The sequence below is a fragment of the Homalodisca vitripennis genome, chromosome 6 (assembly GCF_021130785.1).
Source record: "Homalodisca vitripennis isolate AUS2020 chromosome 6, UT_GWSS_2.1, whole genome shotgun sequence".
In the NCBI taxonomy this organism is placed as follows: domain Eukaryota; kingdom Metazoa; phylum Arthropoda; class Insecta; order Hemiptera; family Cicadellidae; genus Homalodisca; species Homalodisca vitripennis.
In genome coordinates, this window is record NC_060212.1 from 10,747,575 (window position 1) to 10,770,979 (window position 23,405).

Below are 23,405 nucleotides of genomic sequence, written 5' to 3' on the forward strand. Positions count from 1 at the left end.
AGAACCTAATTAGAATGAGACCAACGTCAAACTAAGACAGAATGTTCCAAACACAAGAGAGAATATCATACACAAGCTTGCGGTCAGTCATGAGCTACTACTACCGGTAACTTGTCTGATATCAGGGAGAGGCTTCGCTAAGTGATTGATTCCTTCCTCCCTTACTCTCTTGTTGCAGAAATACGCACTGTATCACTACACACGTACAGTTGGAGAACCTAATTAGAATGAGACCAAAGTCAAACTAAGACAGAATGTTCCAAAACACAAGAGAGAATATCATACACAAGCTAGCGGTCAGTCATGAGCTACTACTACCGGTAACTTGTGTCTGATATCAGGGAGAGGCTTCGCTAAGTGATTGATTCCTTCCTCCCTTACTCTCTTGTTGCAGAAATACGCACTGTATCACTACACACGTACAGTTGGAGAACCTAATTAGAATGAGACCAAAGTCAAACTAAGACAGAATGTTCCAAACACAAGAGAGAATATCATACACAAGCTTGCGGTCAGTCATGAGCTACTACTACCGGTAACTTGTCTGATATCAGGGAGAGGCTTCGCTAAGTGATTGATTCCTTCCTCCCTTACTCTCTTGTTGCAGAAATACGCACTGTATCACTACACACGTACAGTTGGAGAACCTAATTAGAATGAGACCAACGTCAAACTAAGACAGAATGTTCCAAACACAAGAGAGAATATCATACACAAGCTTGCGGTCAGTCATGAGCTACTACTACCGGTAACTTGTCTGATATCAGGGAGAGGCTTCGCTAAGTGATTGATTCCTTCCTCCCTTACTCTCTTGTTGCAGAAATACGCACTGTATCACTACACACGTACAGTTGGAGAACCTAATTAGAATGAGACCAAAGTCAAACTAAGACAGAATGTTCCAAACACAAGAGAGAATATCATACACAAGCTTGCGGTCAGTCATGAGCTACTACTACCGGTAACTTGTCTGATATCAGAGAGAGGCTTCGCTAAGTGCTTGATTTCCTCTTACCCTTCTCCCTTGTTGCTGAATAAGTTTGGCTGGAATAATTTTACGTATTATTTATACAACTACAAAATATTTTTCAGTTAATAAATCGTAACTTAAAACAAACAAAATGACAATGAATATTTTATTTTAAATATTTTAAATGAAATAAAATATGTAACATAATTCAAATTTATGTGGCGTTGTTTTGAAGCTATTGCACAATCGATTCATACTATTAGTATAAAATGAAAAATAAAATTATTTATTTTCTAAAACAATCTGTATAGGTCTGGCCTTACGAATCATGTAATATGACTGGAACTACGAAGTACATTCAATATTATTGGCTTCAATCTGGCTTTAATATTTGATCCTAACACTTACTATTACTGTGTTCAAAACTGTGACTTCGAAATATGATTTATCATTTTGACATTGTTAATAATAGTTACGAATTAATATTTTCACTGCTTTCTTTGACGGTTATTGATTCGTATTTAATCAGTATTATAAACATTTTCTTTCTTTCTACATTGTTTTCTTCTCTAAAGTCCAGTTCATCATGGTTCTAGTTCTAGCTATTGTTATTTGGATTGATATCCCCTTCCTTCTCCTCAAAAATGCTCCTGTCTAATATATTCTCTAAAATAATATGTCTTACTTCAAGCTTTTTATTACATACGGTATAGGTAACTTTATATTGTACTAACACGTAGCAGAAGGTACATGGAAAATAAACACAACATTATTTGTCTGTAATGTAATTGTTTCGAGAGTATTAAATCTTTTTGTATTTCTCCATGACAATTGCAATGATAACTTAAAGAAATTATATAATTTTTTGTAAAATTTCAGCCATATATATAGTTTGCAGTTTAAATAGCATAGAACATTGTAACGGTAAAAGTCATTTTTATTACATGAACAATAGCAATGGGTATTAATAGTATGGCACAAACAATCTTGGCAACAGAGTATAAATTCGATTCAATTCAAAGTTAACACGCGACTAGAACAGCATCTCATGTTTGTAGTATTGTACATGGTACTAACCAACTAACTAGACAACATAGGATAACATGCACAAACTAGTTATGGAGAAACTAGAGCAAGGAACTTTTTACTTTGTTTCAAGTTTGTTATTGGAGGTTTGAAAGAATTATATAATTTTGGACGTTTGCCATCGATACTATGCGTTACAAAATGTATAAAACAACGATTTCCATCCTTTTAATGAAGTAGAAAAATAGTTATTCCATTACAAAAGAAAGATAAAGAAAATTGGTCAAACATACTGGAAACCTGCTTGGAGTCTAGATAGAAGAAAATGAACATTGTCATTGGACATGGTGCAAGAAATGAGCAAGCGAATTCGAGAGTACTGTCAGAGATGATTGGGTACCCCAATTTTGTAAACCACTTAAGTGAACACTCAAATTTTATTTCAATATAAATGCATTTATATAATAATGGAACAACGTCAAAGTATACTTTAGTTGAGTAATGTATTTTTGTGATCCAAGTAAATAGTAGCAGTAGCAGCCTATTTCCATTGTCGTGGTATTTGTCAGTGCAGGGATCTTTAACTATTGGAGTTTGAGATCAAATATTATTTGAGACACTACTAAAACATGCAAGATAATTCAGGTATTCTGAACATAACGTTTGTTTAGAATAATAATTTCAATGAGAATATTGATTTTAGCTCCTGTTCACCTTCCTCTTAGTGCAGCATCTGGAATCTGACGCTGTCACATACTGGACTCCTGGAATATGGAGAATATGCGTTCGTCTGAAGAGATCCAAAAACATTCTGCAATTCAAAAGCTCAAAATTTACTCTTTACCACATTTAGAATCAGAGACACTTAAATTTATCTATACTTTGGGTTATTGGACTGTTTTTAATCTCTTCAAGACAAATAGGACTGCATTGTGAAGAAGGTGTACTAGGGCTAAACTTAACATTCACATTGAACAAGTTTTTACAAATACGGACAAATATTTAATTGCTAAGGTTATAATTAAAAAACCTTGTTTTTTTCATAAAATAATTATTTGCCCATCAACTGTTGAGTCTTATGGTCGCTTGAGTTTGGTGATAACTAACCTACTATTGAGTAATTATTGGGTTAGTTATGAATGAATGTGTTAAAGAGGAATATTTTACTATAGAAAACGACCCACAATAAAGTCAGGGTTCTATATGGAGAAAACTATGTGAGGGAATATCTCAAAGGAATGTGCCAAAGAAGCCAATGACTAAGAGAAGTTGTCTTTCACGAGTACAGTCACAAGAGGGTGAGTCCCTGGACCTGGCGCTCGAGGTCAGAGAGTGTTACGGGGAGGGGGGCTCCAGATGTCCACACTGACGGATAGTCAACGTTCGAGGGATAACATACACTTTAGCACGCACAATAGAGAACATACAGGGTGAGCAAGGTGTAAACAATAGGTAAAACAACACAGGAGAATGGTGAGTGCGCAGAGGAAGACATAGACAAAGGAATAATGAAGAGGAGAGGAAAGTCGAGACCACGAACCATGGACACAACCCTTGGCGGCGGGCTCGGGCGGTGGTGGTTTGAGCGTGATACATTTATAACTGGTATCAGCTGATCCTGTCTCGCTCGTTCATTGATTAAACATTAAAATAAATATATGATTAAATGTAATTAAAACTAAACATAACATGTAACACTGTAAATGTATAAGGCTTGTCTCAAACCGTATCTTAGGAAATAAATATTTTAATTAACCACAAACGAACAGAAAGACAGAACGAAACATTTTTGAAGGTAGCCTATATTCCATTGAGTTACTTTCGAATTTTGATTCTCTAAAACAAAATCCTACACAATTCAGAGAAAAATAACATAAAAATGTTGAAACTATTTTTAAATTGAAAAGTGAATCCACTTTACAAACCAACACAACCTAAAATCGGCATAGAGCAATCAAGTGATAGTAAAAGTGTTTTCACAGACAGCCAGTTGTCAAAACTGTCATAACTTTGTTCAGACCCAGCTGTGTCCATTTCCATATCGGCAATGTTTGTGTGCTTATACGCAACTGTCAGTAATATTATTTCTGTATTGCACTAAATTTGTGGAAACTATTTAAACTAAATTATATTGCTGATTTAATTTAACCGGTCAGTGAAATATTGCTGAGAAGGTTTATATATAAGGATTTATCTCAGTCATAAGTAAGTTACAAAAGGCAATTTCTTTTCATTCGCAGTGATTATTATATTTATACTTTTGTATATGTTGTTATGGTACTATAGTATTATAGTTATTGAAAGGTATTTGTTTAATTCCTTCAAAATTGTTCTATTGTAAATACTGTACAGGTATACCACCGGCCTGTAACTACTTAATACAGAGAAACGTATTGATTCCTTTTAAAGGTTTGTTAGTACGAGTAGAACATACAGAACTGTAGGTTTCGAATAGTAAAAAATCAAAATACTTTTTGATAGTCTAATTGGTAAAACGTTCCAGCCATTCTTATCCATAAGAAATTTCTATCTTCGCTATTGTTCAAATAAATTAAGTTCCTAATGCTTGCTAAAAATGTTATTCTTATTTAGAATAACTACATAAGAATGAAATTCCTCCACAGCCCAAGAATCTACGTTACTCTACATAAAGTGTAAGTATCTTACCTCCGAATCTTCACATTAGACTGAGAGAGTTAAATTGTGCATAATAAATTAGAGAGGTTTAAATATAATATTTATATTTCAGCCATTATTCGTGATAGCAATTATATGGGATTATTTAATATTAAACATTATTACTACCTCTTCACTCTGGTATCTTGATATGTTAGCTACACATGAGTAGTGAGATTAATCCTTATATATTATATATTTATATATTATATTTATACAGGGTGTTCTGAAAAAAGGTGCCCATAAAGTCAGGGCGTTATTCCTCACATCAAAATAAGAAAAAAAGGTCTAATTAACATAGGTCCGAAAATGCTTAGTTACCAAGTTATACAGGGTGAAAGATTTCGTCTGAATTTCAGTTCCCCTGCTGCAACGAAGCCCTACGGGTATTTGTTGGCTGTTAATTAAGATGTACAATTTTAGCGTACTTTATGTAAAATGAACTGAAAAATTGAATAAAACCGTTTTCCAGACCTGTAGCTACAGTAATTTTTAAGATATGTGACGAAATACGCGAAACTTGGTCCCGAAAAACAAGTTACATTTAGGTTTGAAGCAGATTTACTATGTTAAATGTACAATAAACACAAAATATTTTTTCACGGTACTTGTAGAAAATTTAATTTCGAAGAGAAAGATGTAAATAAGTCTATAATAGACAAACGCAAACTTTAAAAAAATAATCCTTAATTACATACAAAACGTGTGAAAAATAGACAAAATCTGTTAAGCTCTCTACAAATGTAATATTGAAATTAAAACAGCTGTTTTATTAAAAACAAATTAATGAGTTACTATTATTTTTTTATCAAGTAAATATTTTTAACAATCATACATTATCATACATAAAAAAGTTATCTGAATTATCATTCAACAAAAAAGTTTCACTTGTCCTAAAAAACTAACCACGTCACAGTAGATGTTCAAAATGTTTCCCCTCATTCAAAATACAAGCATCCAGCCGTCTTGTATTAAAGTACAGATCAACACACGCACTTAATGAGCAATGGAAAAATAGCTGCTTGTAATGTTTATTTAAATTATTATAAACAATGTTACATTGTTAAAACATATGTTTTAAATAGAAATTATTTTGTTTCTCAAATCAAATATTTTAATAAAACAGCTGTTTTAATTTCAATATTACATTTGTAGAGAGCTTAACAGATTTTGTCTATTTTTTTATGCGTTTTGTATGTAATTAAGGATTATTTTTTAAAGTTTGCGTTTGTCTATTATAGACTTATTTTACATCTTTCTCTTCGAAATTAAATTTTCTACAAGTACCGTGAAAAAATATTTTGTGTTTATTGTACATTTAACATAGTAAATCTGCTTCAAACCTAAATGTAACTTGTTTTTCGGGACCAAGTTTCGCGTATTTCGTCACATATCTTAAAAATTACTGTAGCTACAGGTCTGGAAACGGTTTATTCAATTTTTCAGTTCATTTTACATAAAGTACGCTAAACTGTACATCTTAATTAACAGCCAACAAATACCCGTAGGGCTTCGTTGCAGCAGGGGAACTGAAATTCAGACGAAATCTTTCACCCTGTATAACTTGGTAACTAAGCATTTTCGGACCTATGTTAATTAGACCTTTTTTTCTTATTTTGATGTGAGGAATAACGCCCTGACTTATGGGCACCTTTTTTCAGAACACCCTGTATATATATATATATATATATATATATATATAGAGAGAGAGAGAGAGAGAGAGAGAGAGAGAGAGATACAGCGAGAGACAGAAAGAGAAAGAGAGAGTGAGGGGGGTCTCAAGCCATGTTGATATTTTCAAAAACAAACATTAAGATTGCACCGAGTAGTTTGCTTTGGGCTAGAACACATTCATAAGGTCTTAAGGCGTATTAATTTTTCAAGAGAAGAATCCCAAACCCCTGTTTATGAGGATATTTCATATATTATAAACCACCCATTGTGTCACTTTCCTAGGAAATAATTTTCTTTATATGCCATCGAAGATTATTTTATAAGCCTACTTTTCACTTCATTATACTAACATATTTAAACTTTTAAAATATTACAATATAATATGCCCTGAATGAATTAAAATTAGGTTTAACTTAAAACAAGCATAACTAACAGTCAGTACAATAGAGTCCCGGATACTCTGTAATATTTGAATTATAATCGTCATATAAACCATTCAGAGAGTCTTACTGATCATACCTTACTGATCATAACGTAGTGACGTCACAACACACGTTATTCTGTAAAACAGTGGACATGTGTATCTTTATATCTACCGCAGAAAGAACGTGCCCTGTGTATCCTGTTCGGTTACTACACACGTCCTGACCGTCTTGTTTGATCTTTATGATCAAGGCAAACCTTTGGCTTCAGTATTCCTGTCCACACGACCTACACCTGAGAGCTTCTGACCTTGATGTTTACCTTACTGATCATAACTTAGTGACGTCACAGCACACGCTAGTCTATAAACATTTAATACATGTCAAGATTATAAGGATATAACTTTGAAATGTATAAGTTAATGTGAATATAAGGATCCTGGCGCACATTTAGGGACTTACACATAACTAGTGTTATCCTGGAGAATACAGAAAATCTGTGGCAAATGGCAAATGGTCTAATATGTGGTCTAATGAAGGCAAATTAACTAATCTATCAATTCTATATATTTCATAATTCTTTTAATGAAAATTCAAAAGAAAAAATTTCAATCTAATGTTATTGAAAAATAAGATAAAAATAGTATATTGCCTCATGAAAAACCAAAATAAAAACATTTTTAAGTATTCAATGTAAAATAAATATTCTGAAAGGTTAGTACAACATATTATTTATCTTTAATTATCTTCTTTTCAGTTCTAATTAAATTTAAATTATCCTTTTCATCATGTAAACTAATCTTGTAACCCTGCAATAATTTTTAATCCAAACTTATCTTTCGTTTTTCTCAATATTCACCGTTTTGTATATCTTTTTTCTTCTAACTTGTTTGGATTTTAATATTCTTTATATTTATAATCACCTCCTCTACACATATCGTAGCTGTGGTAAGAATGATTGTTTCAATTGAATTTTGACTTTAGCTCCAGCTCACCATCTTTCTATTGTAGCGTCTGGTATCTGACACTGTCTCAGACTTGACTCCTGGAATCTAGAGTCATGTTCTTCTGGAGATATCCAAAGAATGTGGACGACGAAAAAGCTCAAAGCGAAAAATTTACATAGTTTCGTCATCAGAGACACCTATAAATAGGTGAAGTCGCAGTGCCATGTGTCATAAGGTTTACACTTGAGTGCAATACGATTTGATGGACACGGTCTCTAAGCCCGGTGGAGCAATCGAGTTTCCTACACATAACGTATCTATGGTAGGAAGGGTTTGTTCCAGTTAAAAACTAATAAAAGCCCTGTTTCGCATGAGTCCTAATTCTTTTTCCAATAGTGGAAATCAAATGTTTAATATGTTATAAAGTATGAAAATTATAACTAATACAGGAAAATAAAAGAAACTCAATAAGGTGTTAAATGTGAGTGTAAAAACTTAAAGCACGGCTGTGTCAAGGGGCAGAGAATTGCATCGATTGGCTTAGTTTGTAGGAGGAAAGTTGTGTGGTGCAACATGTGAGGCTGTCAACAGAAGTGGGGTGAGGACTGTCCCTTGGGGTACACCGAAACAATACACCGGCTCACCGTGACAAACTGCTTGTCGTCACAGCCTCGTGTTTTGTTTGTTATTAAAACTACAGGTGGAACGGTCTGTTTTTAATGATTCTACCCTATCACTTCTTAACGATTGATTACTTTTAAATGTTTTAAAATGGAAACTTAATTATATTAAATAGTTTTTCCTTTAAAAAGTATTTATATACATTTATTAAATAGACCTAAGTTGGAAAACGTTTTAATTTTGTAACCGTTTCAGCTAGAGTATTAAGAGCTGGTATGGATATTTCACTTTACCTGAAGAACTCCATTGTTTTGCAGTACGGTCTCATATATGGATAACGTGAGAAGATGGGGAATGGAATACTAAAAGATAGAGACACTCTTTTAAATATTTGTCAATTATAAATGGTTTTGAAGTCCCTAATATAAATTAAATATTTGAGATGTAACTAATAATTTTTTTACAATCTAAAACACAAATTAAAACACTATTAAAACTTTTGAAATATTAGTCATTAAGAGTGAGTGAAGTTCTGTGTAGTTCCTAATGTTCCTGAATTAACAAAAAAATATTTACGCTTGACTTTTGACGATTCCATGGAGCGTTTAATGCTTACACGATAATAAGTGTGAGGTGATAATCATGTACAGGTACTGATGGGTCATGAATCAAATGATGGCATACGCGAAATCTTGATCATTATAATTTTCTTGCGCCTCTTACAGAATAATGGTTATATAGAATCAGCTATTATTCTATAAAAAATCCATTAAATCTTCCAAGCTTTAAACATTATTTAATGCTCCGTGTTACAGATTAATAACTGTATAGAATGTTACAGGTAAATCAGTATCCATAGATATTTATCTGGATTAAATACTGACTTTAAATTTCAAAAAGAGTGGCAATACACACATTTAGAGGAAATAATTTAGAAAATTGTAATAAGTTCAAGTTGTAACCGATTTTTTAATTACATCAATAATACTTTGAAGTTATGTTGTATTTAAGAAGTAAATTATACTAAAACTAATAACTTTGAAACGTGCCTGATTACAGTTAATTGGAAATGTTTCAACAAAAGAGTTAATATACGGGGATCTTCGGAACGGAAGTGATATTAGTCGATACACGGAACTCTTATATATGAAGGAGTTTGTAATTAACACGAGTTTGGGGCTTCGAGTGATATAATTGACACTGAGTCACATTGAGGTAACAGTAAACAACCACGTGAGTAACCATGTCTTCTAGGTTTGTAATTAACACGAGTTTGGGGCTTCGAGTGATATAATTGACACTGAGTCCCATTGATGTAACAGTAACAACCACGTGAGTAACCATGTCTTTTAGGTTTGTAATTAACACGAGTTTGGGGCTTCGAGTGATATAATTGACACTGAGTCCCATTGATGTAACAGTAACAACCACGTGAGTAACCATGTCTTGTAGGTTTGTAATTAACACGAGATTGGGGCTTCGAGTGATATAATTGACACTGAGTCACATTCATGTAACAGTAACAACCACGTGAGTAACCATGTCTTGTAGGTTTGTAACTAACACGAGTTTGGGGCTTCGAGTGATATAATTGACACTGAGTCACATTGATGTAACAGTAACAACCACGTGAGTAACCATGTCTTGCAGGTTTGTAATTAACACGTGTTTGGGGCTTCGAGTGATATAATTGACACTGAGTCACATTGATGTAACAGTAACAACCACGTGAGTAACCATGTCTTGTAGGTTTGTAATTAACACGAGATTGGGGCTTCGAGTGATATAATTGACACTGAGTCACATTGATGTAACAGTAACAACCACGTGAGTAACCATGTCTTGTAGGTTTGTAATTAACACGAGTTTGGGGCTTCGAGTGATATAATTGACACTGAGTCACATTGATGTAACAGTAACAACCACGTGAGTAACCATGTCTTGTAGGTTTGTAATTAACACGAGATTGGGGCTTCGAGTGATATAATTGACACTGAGTCACATTGATGTAACAGTAACAACCACGTGAGTAACCATGTCTTGTAGGTTTGTAATTAACACGAGTTTGGGGCTTCGAGTGATATAATTGACACTGAGTCACATTGATGTAACAGTAACAACCACGTGAGTAACCATGTCTTGTAGGTTTGCTAATTAATACAAGTGTTAAAGAATTGTCTGGATATTTAAAAGTATTATATTATTTTTAATATAAAATAAAAACGTGTTATAAAACGTATTGTAACTGTGCTAGCTGACTGTACTTCCATTCTCCTCAATGGCATGAAATAATTCATAGTTAATCAAAGAGAATAATAAAGTGATTTTTAATAATTGCTTTATATGTATGTATATATATATATATATATATATATTTCATTATTATATACATTTCAATAAACATTGAATCACAAAAATTACCTACTCCACCGGGACTCGAACCCGGATATCTCACTTGCCGGGTGCATGTGCTACCATTACACCACAGAGCCCTTACTTTCTTTCGATTCAATTATTTAGTATTTGGCCATTTCTATCACATATGTGTTTAAATAACCAATCTAACATATGATCGGAAGACCAAATACCTGTAAAATTACTTTTATTTACATTAATTAAATTTGTATAATTGGAAATAGCCTAATTTAACTTCAATAAACATTTAAGTTTATATATATATATATATTATATGCAACAATAAGAAATAATGTTTTGTATACCCACTGAAAAAGATTGAAAATATAATCGACATTGCTATGTATTACATGTAATAAAGAAAAGGGAGACCTGGAGGTTGATAGAGGGCAAAATCAGATGCCTTTGATTTGGTTCCTTCGTAAACAGTACTAAACAGTAGATACGATTTAGTAGATACAAGAGACAATTTTTTTTATTCTAATGCTTCTTAGCTCCAATTAAAGTAACGTGTTCATATTTTTTTTTATCTTTCCTAACTATTTAAAAATTTCCCAGTCGGTTCCTACGTTGCTTTTGAATAGGAATAAACTTATTATTCACTAACCAATATTTCTATCAATTATTGATTTTCATTGCAATATTTTAAAGATGAATTTCATTTCATTTTAAAATAGTTTAATGAATTGTAAGAATATTACAAAAGATTAAAGTTATTTTCTATTAACTTCTTAGTCCAGGTATTGAATTAAGTAAAAATAGGGTATGATGTTGGGAGCGAATACGAAATTCAGAAGCTATCACCATTTCTTAGAAATAAATTAGTTATGTTATATAAGCTGGAATTGACACGTAATAAGGAAATGTTGACCAAAAAACTCTCATTTAAATATTTTTATAAATACAAAATTGAAAATATAATTAGCTCCTGTATAAATGGCAGTTTAATTCTCAAATATCAAGTTCAAATAATATTCTTCATAGGAATTAGTTCTCTATGTACAAATTATGTGACTAAAGAGATAAATATTTATCACCCGTATTCGCCTTTAACGATTTTAAATCAGCAAATTGTACATTTAGCCCACTGAATTGAAACTTTACCTTTGAATATGTAAAACGATAAGAAAATAAAGACTAACGTTTTTAACTATTTATAAATGTATGAACCCAATTAAATTAATTATAATATAATCGAATATGCCTGGGAAGGGACCTATTCAAAATAGTAAATACGCCCAAATTATAGTGATCTTACTTAAAAATACCATTTAATTTTTGATTATATATAAATTATTCGGATATATTAGTCTTTGTCGTTTTAACGTGGATTTCTCTTTCAAGATAAAGAGACAGTTCTTCTTTTGAAGTCTAAAAAAGTAAAGGTGCTAAAATCTGATTATAGTATAACCTATGTTTTAACGTCTGATTTATATTTATAGAATAACAAACATTTAACTTTAAAGTTAACGCGCAAAGCCTATTTATTTTGAGTTATTTCGTCAATTGCAAAAACTAGTGCATTGTATTAAATATGCCAAAGTAATTCTCTGTTAACACTCAAGTAACTTGCACAAGTATAATTACAGATTACTATTGTAACAGAAGACGACAGGACTTCAGGACTGAGAACCTCTAATTAATCCTATCTGCATATAACACCTGACATAGATCACGTACGCTTGACATTGGTATTTGCATGAGCGCTTGTTGTATTGTACACATGTCGCATCCTTGTCTTGTCTACAATAAACTTGTGCATACCTGGAACACGCTGTGGATGTGGAGGCTCTTGAGGTTAACTTTGTGAGTAATTTACATGATATTACAATATAATATCCACATGAAGGAAGGGTTATAGAAGGTTAGGTTAGTGTACAGATATTAACAAGTTTATTGTACACATGTCGCATCCTTGTCTTGTCTACAATAAACTTGTGCATACCTGGAACACGTTGTGGATGTGGAGGCTCTTGAGGTTAACTTTGTGAGTAATTTACATGATATTACAATATAATATACACATGAAGGAAGGGTTATAGAAGGATAGGATAGTGTACAGATATTAACAAGTTTATTGTACACATGTCGCATCCTTGTCTTGTCTACAATAAACTTGTGCATACCTGGAACACGCTGTGGATGTGGAGGCTCTTGAGGTTAACTTTTTGAATAATTTACATGATATTACAATATAATATACACATGAAGGAAGGGTTATAGAAGGATAGGTTAGTGTACAGATATTAACAAGTTTATTGTACACATGTCGCATCCTTGTCTTGTCTGCAATAAACTTGTGCATACCTGGAACACGCTGTGGATGTGGAGGCTCTTGAGGTTAACTTTGTGAGTAATTTACATGATATTACAATATAATATCCACATGAAGGAAGGGTTATAGAAGGTTAGGTTAGTGTACAGATATTAACAAGTTTATTGTACACATGTCGCATCCTTGTCTTGTCTGCAATAAACTTGTGCATACCTGGAACATGCTGTGGATGTGGAGGCTCTTGAGGTTAACTTTGTGAGTAATTTACATGATATTACAATATACTATCCACATGACAGAAGGGTTATAGAAGGTTAGGTTAGTGTACAGATATTAACAAGTTTATTGTACACATATCGCATCTCTTGTTGTGTACAATAAACTTGTGCATACCTGGAAAACGCTGTGGATGTGGAGGCTCTTGAGGTTAACTTTGTGAGTAATTTACATGATATTACAATATAATATCCACATGAAGGAAGGGTTATAGAAGGTTAGGTTAGTGTACAGATATTAACAAGTTTATTGTACACATGTCGCATCCTTGTCTTGTCTACAATAAACTTGTGCATACCTGGAACACGCTGTGGATGTGGAGGCTCTTGAGGTTAACTTTTTGAATAATTTACATGATATTACAATATAATATACACATGAAGGAAGGGTTATAGAAGGATAGGTTAGTGTACAGATATTAACAAGTTTATTGTACACATGTCGCATCCTTGTCTTGTCTGCAATAAACTTGTGCATACCTGGAAAAACGCTGTGGATGTGGAGGTTCTTGTGGTTAACTTTGTGAGTAATTTCCATGATATTACAATATACTATCTACATGATGGAAGGGTTATAGAAGGTTAAGTTAGTGTACAGATATTAACAAGTTTATTGTACACATGTCGCATCCTTGTCTTGTCTGCAATAAACTTGTGCATACCTGGAACACGCTGTGGATGTGGAGGTTCTTGAGGTTAACTTTGTGAGTAATTTACATGATATTACAATATACTATCTACATGATGGAAGGGTTATAGAAGGTTAAGTTAGTGTACAGATATTAACAAGTTTATTGTACACATGTCGTATCCTTGTCTTGTCTACAATAAACTTGTGCATACCTGGAACACGCTGTGGATGTGGAGGCTCTTGAGGTTAACTTTGTGAGTAATTTACATGATATTACAATATAATATACACATGAAGGAAGGGTTATACAAGGATAGGTTAGTGTACAGATATTAACAAGTTTATTGTACACATGTCGCATCCTTGTCTTGTCTACAATAAACTTGTGCATACCTGGAACACGCTGTGGACGTGGAGGTTCTTGAGGTTAACTTTGTGAGTAATTTACATAATATTACAATATAATATCCACATGAAGGAAGGGTTATAGAAGGTTAGGTTAGTGTACAGATATTAACAAGTTTATTGTACACATGTCGCATCCTTGTCTTGTTTACAATAAACTTGTGCATACCTGGAAAACGCTGTGGATGTGGAGGCTCTTGAGGTTAACTTTGAGAGTAATTTACATGATATTACAATATACTATCCACATGACGGAAGGGTTATAGAAGGTTAGGTTAGTGTACAGATATTCACAAGTTTCACAAAATCACTTTACATAATATTTTGATTAGTTTAACTGTACTTAATTATCCAGTTTGAAAACTATTTAATTATATTTTTTAGGGCAGATAGACATGAGAATCTTAAATCAGTTTAAGAATTGTTTATTAAGTAGCAATTCAGTAATTTCCATTCAAATTTGACTTCAAAGAACAAGCTTTGTACTTGTTACATATTTATATTTAATTTCCAAAAGCTTTTACAACCACTTGTGTTTTAAATGTTTTCTCTTAGAAAAGACTTTCCTATTTCAATCAAAATAAATTAAATTAACGTTACTTCTTGTGTCAAAACATAAAATCGAACTTTATTAAAAATATTGTAAACAAAAAAATTCTGAGTTCTAATCAAATTAATAATATTTTTGTAGGTAAACAATTCTAACGATGAACTATGTGCTTTTCAATAGTTATAACAACATTAAACAAGAAGAATTGTGTGTTCTACCTAAATTAATAATATTTCTATAGATAAATACTTCTACAGCTGAACAATGAACCTCTCTTTGGTTATAAAAACCATAGAAAATTCTGTGTTCTTCTTAAATTAGTATTTATAAAGTATGTTTTTACTGTACGGCTTCTTTCTAAACCTGCATTATAGATATTTTATGGGAGTATATTCTACGGAAAATTAAAAATTCTCTTCCTATTAGTTTGGTATGCTAGTGAGTGTATATTTCCACTGTTGTATAATTTCCTCAGAACCAAGGCAGGCTGCTATGTTTAAGTTTAAACTGTCATCTCCCTCTGTTTCTACCCTGACAGACACCTGAGTTCTGACCTCCACTCCCACATCCCACCGCTCACCATCCAGACATATCAAGTTCGTGCAGGCTCGATCTACGTCATATAGACTACAAGCCAGTTCAATTCAAACGTCATACTAACCTAGTCACAAACAGTTTTTATACAATATGTCGTACTGTAACCTATTATAATCATATTATACTGCAATTTTATTTATATTTTGTACTCTCATCTCAAATATGTTTAATTTTGTTCTTCAAATCTTCTAACAATTTGCAAAAAGTGTAATTTAACCTTTCGTCCTATTACTAATTAAATTATTAAACAGTTATTTATATTAAACTTCTGGTTCCCACTGCGTCACAACTTTGCTGTCACTTTAAATTATAATTCCGAAACGGTGTGAAAAGGAAAAACATTCGCGTAGCTGAGAACTAAAATTATTTATATTTAAATTTCAGATATCAACAAACCGTCGCAAAGTTCCCGAAGTGGTAACCTTCAATCATGGAGCGGCTTCTATTATCATAATATAATTGTGTTTACTCTTGATGGCCTGAGTTTGATAAGTCTTCTTAAATATGCAAATAGCCTTATTATTTCAAGTCTCTAAAGCTGAAACTCTTTATACATTTGAGAATGCTGAGCTGTGAGTTTTGTCTTCCCTACTATCATGTTTAGTTTTCTTCCTCAACTATCATATGTAAATATTTGTTTTTGGTTTGAGTTCTGTTTATATGTTTTAATTCAGTGTGTTCTGAAGAAGGGTTGTGTCAACTCGAAAATTAAACATGAGCACTGAATTTTTGATTCTGTTTTTGTGTACACTATAAAGTACTTCGAAGAGTATATATATATATATATATATATATATATATATATATATATATATATATATATATATATATATATATATAGATTAAATTACAATTCTACTAAACACAATCAGACTTTAGTTATATTATACACGTATAAATCTGTTAAATTAAAGCTAACTTCTGGCAATAAGAGAGAGTGGAGCTGTTAACTGCGAGGCGGCAGTTCCAGGTTATTTATGAGCCGAGTTCTTTACCTTTTATTCATGCCACAAATATTGCTGCAACAAAACCCCTCTCGTGACGGCCGTAAGCCACAAGTGATGGACGCCTGCATCATATTCTTTGACAGTTAAATATTGAGAAGATAAAGTATTTCATTTGTAATAAGAGTAGCTAAAGTAATGGAGATGAGTATCTAAAGGGCGAGGAGGGTCTGAGAATAATGCAAACGTGTCTAATTTTTTTTTAATCAATCGCGGAGGGGACTAATATTTATTATACTGTAGTAAACGGACATTAATTAGTTTCGGTAAAGAAACATATGTTTCAAATGTTTGGAAAACTCTGACGTTTAGATTTTTGTAAGCACAATATAGTATTCTTTATAGTTCCCTCTCTGATTCTAAGCCTCCGTCTCGTAGGTATATTGGGGAGAAAATCAAACCAGCTTTCACGTGGTATGGCCGAGACTTCTCAAAGAATGTCTGGAGACACAAACATAAACAGTACAAAGAGCTAGGTCTGTGGGCGCGAATTTGATTTACCCATAGACTTACAATTGACCTTCATAGAGAAAGGTGCGATTGTAATAAAGTATAAGGATCATTCCTAACGAAATTCCATAATCTGTAAAAGTGAGATAAAGTCCAATGTATTTAAAGATCGCTTAACTCACAATAAAATCCCTAAAAATACGAGAAGCTTACATGCGAGTCAATTTTGTATTATCACAGAGTAAGAGAGTAATAAATGTCTCTTTTTATATACTTTGCAATATAGTTTTTTGAACAGAAACGTTTTAAGTTGAAGCCATTGATATGTTACCTCGTAAAAACCAACTGCTCTACGTAAAACTACTAGTTCTAATTTTCTAAACAATAATAAACTAGAAACAAATATATACATATTGCTATTAAGTAAACGAAAGCCTCATTGACAATAATCAAAGTTTGTTGACCCTTACAAGCCAATTTATTACTAATGTTTAAAATATGAGCTTTGCAGAAATAAGTCATGACATAAACCATAGTTACAGTGAGGAAATAAAGATTACTGAGAGAGGATATATTCAGTGTAGCCTTAATCTAACGTGCATATTTCGCAACCTATCCATGGATTAGAAAATATAGACAACATTGACACAGCCGAGCAAACAGATTTTGGGTTAGACTAATTATCACTAGTCCTGGATATTTGACAAAATGATCAATATTTTATCTCCTAGCCTTTATTCTAGCCACCAGCTTCTTAAATGCAATAACAATAGTAGAACTACTTTTTACAAACCTACTGATTATATCATTACTAATCTAATATGTTAAGATTAATAAAACTCCATTGGGCTTGACGGATGAACTGGAGTTGTTTTAAACATACGAGTAGTAATTTCGTAGTAAATTCGTTAATTCTTTACAATCCATATTAAACCAATTCTGATCCGAACTTTCTAAAAAACGATTCATATGCTAAACCGAACAAAATATAATGTTACTCCTAGTGCTTTGTTGCAGTGGATTGACACATGTTTAATGTGGTTCGTAATTTATAGTCAACTGGTAGTGAAACCGAACAATATTAAACAGCCATATGACGATATTGAAGCTACGAACGAATTTAAAGAAAGATAGTATGGAGCGAATATTTTAATATGTGTATTCCATAACATGAGATGACTTGTAAATATGTCAAAATTTCATGGATTATATCTGGGTTCAAGTAAAGGACTTTAAAATGTATCACTATGTTAAAATTTGTCAATATTACTAATGCACACCTCCATTAAATATACATTACATTATATTTGTTAATAGATTGATAATTACTGCCTTTAAATAACTGTGTTTCAATAATGAGGTGATTTAGACTCTCATAAGGTGAAGATTGGAACTTCGGAAATCTATGAGCAGAGCCAGTCAGTCAGACGTAATTTAAATACATAGAAGGCAAATCTAGAAATGATCTTTCGATAAAAAAGAAATATGTACGAGTTTATAACAACACTACTTATCATATACCAAGTACATAAAATAAAGGTCTAAGATGCCTGAAATCGTTGTGCAAATAACAAGAAATTCTTCAATATATAAATAAGATATTGCAATTTCTGATCATGTTTTTGAATCCCATTGATTTTTTTTATATAAGATTAATTTTTGGATAGGATTAATTTGATTATTTTAGAAATTGAATTTTTAACTTCATAGTTAGAAATTTTCTTATTATCCAATTTCTCGGCACTTTTAAAAATAAACTATCACTTGAAATTTGAATATCACCCACACATCACAAAAACTTAGTTTTTTAAATAATAAAGTTTACGATTTTTAATGTTAAGGCTCATAATATAAAATTAAAAAAACACAATTTATTGTAATAAAAAACCCGCATTTACTTTAGGAGGACTTTTTATAGTTTCTGAGTTGGTTCCTCAGTTTGTTTAGAGAGCCAATGGAATTATCAAATATTCCTGTAAGTGCCAATAAATGCTGATTTTCCGAAAGACTACTTCTGGATAGTTCGTTATATTTCTTCTATTAGAATCTCTCTTTGTTTTATTCATGGGAGAGCTGGTAACAAACAGAGTATTCTTCATTTCATATATTAAAATGGATTACGTTGTACGAACTACAGAATATATTCGAAATTTTAGGATTTAATAAATATCTTAAATTTGTCATAATTATTTTTCCCTTACGATTTAAATCAAACCGAATTCTATTATTTATGATTGTTTACTTTTTATTGTTTAAGGATTCTAAGGAATATAGTGTAAAGTATTGTTGAGCTCTTATGGGTGCAGTACAGTTTATTATAACTTTACTTTGTACTTTTTTGTTATTTATCTCCGTTTTGTAACAATTTGGCTATATATAAACACAGTAAAAACGTTACAGTAAATCAGAAAAACTTACAATAATAATAGACTATGAACTATGATTAGGTTACACCATACGTCGCATATCAAGACTTCTCTGAAGTTGCATGCAAAATTTCAAGTCTAGTTCATTTAGTTCTTGATACATCCAACCCACATCTTAACGACGCTCATCTAATGTCCCATGGATAGACATGCACAATAATTGTAGAACTTACTCTTCTCCAAGTGTATAGAGTCGATACATGAAATCTTTTATAACATGTATTATAATGATGGTCAAAGCAGTGTTTACACAATAACAATCCTGTCACCAAGACAAGGAGTGATGAGGTTGTACACAAGTGTTGTAGTTTGGCTGCAAGTGTTGGGGTAGTTTGGGTGCCTGTGTCACTGTTTTATATGATTAAATAACATATAATAGTACTCAGTTTGTTTATAAATCTATTTCTTCTGATTTCGAGTTACCATCGTAGTTAACAACAAGACCACTGTAACAATGTTGGATAACGTTCAACCCAATCTCATGGAGTGACGCACCATCACCGAACTCGGTATTACCTGTATAGAAATAAAGCACAGCACAACATTTCGTGTGTATATGTCAGTTCATTATCAATATATCGTGCTAACAAACAAACAGGCAGGAAGGTATGAAAGTTCTCCGACCCAATAATTAGTATTGTAACAAAATGTAAAGCAATAAACTTAGTACAGCTGTTATCCGTTTCCATACGGTACAAGATTGTTTAGTACAAATTATAACGTAGTCTTGGAAAAATTCCAAACCACTTTTTTTAATGATAACAATTTTTTTATTTTTATTTCATTTCAGGAAGTAATTTATATCTTTAAAAGATCTAAGTATATATATTTGTTTTGCCTTTAATATTAAAAGTTTCGTCACACCCTTTTAGTATGGTATCTCTTTTTAGATTAACTAAATTAAAGGTATATTTTAATCTTGCAAATAAACTCAATAGATTTAAATATGCATTGTTAATAAGCAGTATTATTTGATATGACATTAAAATCTCCATTATTTTATATTCTATGTAGCGAAACAGGTGACAAAAATTTTAAAAAATTTATATTTAAATTGTTTGATTGTAATGGAGGTAACATTATGCTCCAAAAATATTCGCATGGTTATTACATAATTGAACCATAAATAAATAAAGCAAAATCAAACTAAATTCATCTTACTTTATGTGTTGGAGTCATTACTGTTAATACGCAATTGTATAGGTCATGTATAATCATTTTAGTAAAAGTATTAATCTAAAGAATTTTGGTTTAACCTAAAATTTCACTCCATTACATTCGAAGTTCAGGCATCATCATCACTTTCTAAGCTATATTTTTTATCAAAATAATATAAATATTTTTTTAAATACCTAATAATGATTTTTTTTATTTGTAATATTCATTACAAATTAAAAAATCTTGATTACAAACTGTCTTGAAATGATGTCTGAAAGATTACTGGTTGGTTTAACTACACATCCTATACATATCAGATCGAATATTATTTGTCTTCATCGAAACAGCAATATTACAAATTAGTTACTAAACATTCTGGTCGCATATCAAAGCTGTCATAAAAATATGATTCTGGTATTCTTAAAAATGGATTTGTAAGTTAATAAAATTGACTAAAATATGTGCTATACTTTACTATTTGCAAAAATAATAATACAGTAATAGGTATATTAATTTTAATTTAAACTTAACAAAAGTATAAAATGTAGTTTTATAAAATATATTATGAACTAAGAGGAGGTTTATACTACTCCCACTCGCTCTGTTTAATACCAATGTAATATCATTTATATTGCATATGCTGCATCTAATCTGAGACTAGGTACTGTAATACAATATGATATAATCCAATATTCTACTTATGTCAATTAATTATGTACATTTTCTCATTAGACGTTTCATAGTAACAATCGGGTTACTTGTTTATTTCTACAGTTTTCAATTACTTCCATCTTACTTTACTACAAAAAACCAATCCTTATTCATTTTAGTTTACCTTGCATATTAAATTTTGCAATTACTTAGTTAAATGGTTAAAAAACAAAAAGGACTGTGGAATAATAGATATTGTTATCTTATTTTTCGCTTATTGACTAAATATGCTCAACATTCTAATTTGGGTTAAATTGAAACCTTTACATAAAATTTGATTGCTTAAAACATTATTTTTGTCGTCTGAATAAGAACTTTATAAACGCTGTAACATTTCTGCCCAAGTTCTCTCCACCCAATTCTCTGCCTGGGCTCAGAAACAGGAGGGGTTTAATTAATCTCTATAATTATTCTTGCTAATATTCTCTTGAATATAGTTAATCGAATTAATTACCTTTCTCTTAATTGACTAAGGATTCAAGTTATTTTGTACTTATCTAGTTATGAGTTTTACAAGAACAGCCATTCTTTTTAGTGCCTAAATACCGTCATTGCAGTCTCTCATTTTACTTTTAAGTTTCACGTACTCAAATATTAATATACGCTTAATAATACGGATTAAAATGTTCGATAACTCATTGAGTAAAAGTCTAGAAAAGTCAGTACTTAAATTAAATTTGGCTAAAGCCTTCGAATAATCTAAGTTTTTAGGTAAGAGAAAATGGAATAGGAGATGGATGTAAAAGTAAAATAAGAAAATTCAACGCAATTTTAGAATATTGTTCCTTAGCTAAAACAAAGTAAAATATAAAATGCAAAATATGTTCAACCCCTTCCTTCTTAGATGAAATATAAACGACGTGTCTGTAAAGAATGTTTCCTCGTTTAAAGTATACGTTTAGGAGTCCGCCAAACACATATCGCATCAAGTGTTTCGCTCAAGTTTCAAGCAAATTTTTAAGCCTTCAGCTCTATTGATTTTCGAGGCGTTCTGCGAACCGACAGAACATCTACAGAAAAGAAATTTTTACATACCCATACACCCCGGCAGAATAATAATGAATTTTACCAGCCAAAGACTCTGTCTGATACCAAGGATGGACATGCATCATGCTATAACTCAAGGATGGACATGCATCATGCTATAACTCAAGGACGGACATGCATCATGCTATAACTCACTCTTGTCTATGTAGAAATGAAGATTCATGCAATCGAACTTTTGTTTGCAGAATAATACTTTCATATAACCTATTTTAAAATACCTAAGGACTGGAGATAGTTTGCTTACAAATTTATACATTCGGCAATAATTGCCATTGTCGTTACTCCCATCACTGAACGATGACAAATGTCCGAAAAAAGCTCTATAAATAATTAGATTTGTATAAAATATTTAACATGTATCAATTATATTTTGTCTTACGAAAGTATCGTAATGTGAGTCGGGTATCGACTTCTTTTAAACTGACCGTCCGTAGAAAGGTAGAGAAATACCTCTTTAATTTAATACACATTTCACGCAATGGCATACAATTGTTACCCGAGAATCCTGTAAAAAGCACTGTTATTTATTATTTGGTATTGTTATTAGTTAGAAATGACAGTCTTTTTATTAACATACAACATATTTCTGTTAAAACTTAAATAGTTATTACTCCGTGCATATTATAACCGTCACTGTTTACTACATTGTTTGTTAGTTATCGTGTGACCGATGTCTTGTTGTTTACGGTTGTTATAAATGTTGTTTGCTATCTTGAGATATTGCTGATTCTTGATTTTGTTGCTTAATTGTTTCATTGCCAACTATAAAAACAATTTTTATTCCCTCCACAATTTTAATTTATTTTAAAAGACACCATCACCGCCTTAATCGGCGAAAGCGCTTTAAAAAAAAATTAAAATTGTGGAAAGTATAAAAGTGTATTTTTTATTAAAACCTAATCCATTTCTTCCATCAAGCATACAAAGTAGAACATTGCGAACTAGTTGGTAAATCCCTCACTTTTGTTTTAGTTTTTGTTGAATTGTTTTAACGAATGACAAATATCGACATATATTTTTGTAAAAAATGTTGATTAATTTACATTTTCTATAAAGTTTTTGTTTGTTTATTGTTAAGTGGCATGAACCTATTATTTAAAATACATTTACACACACACACGCACG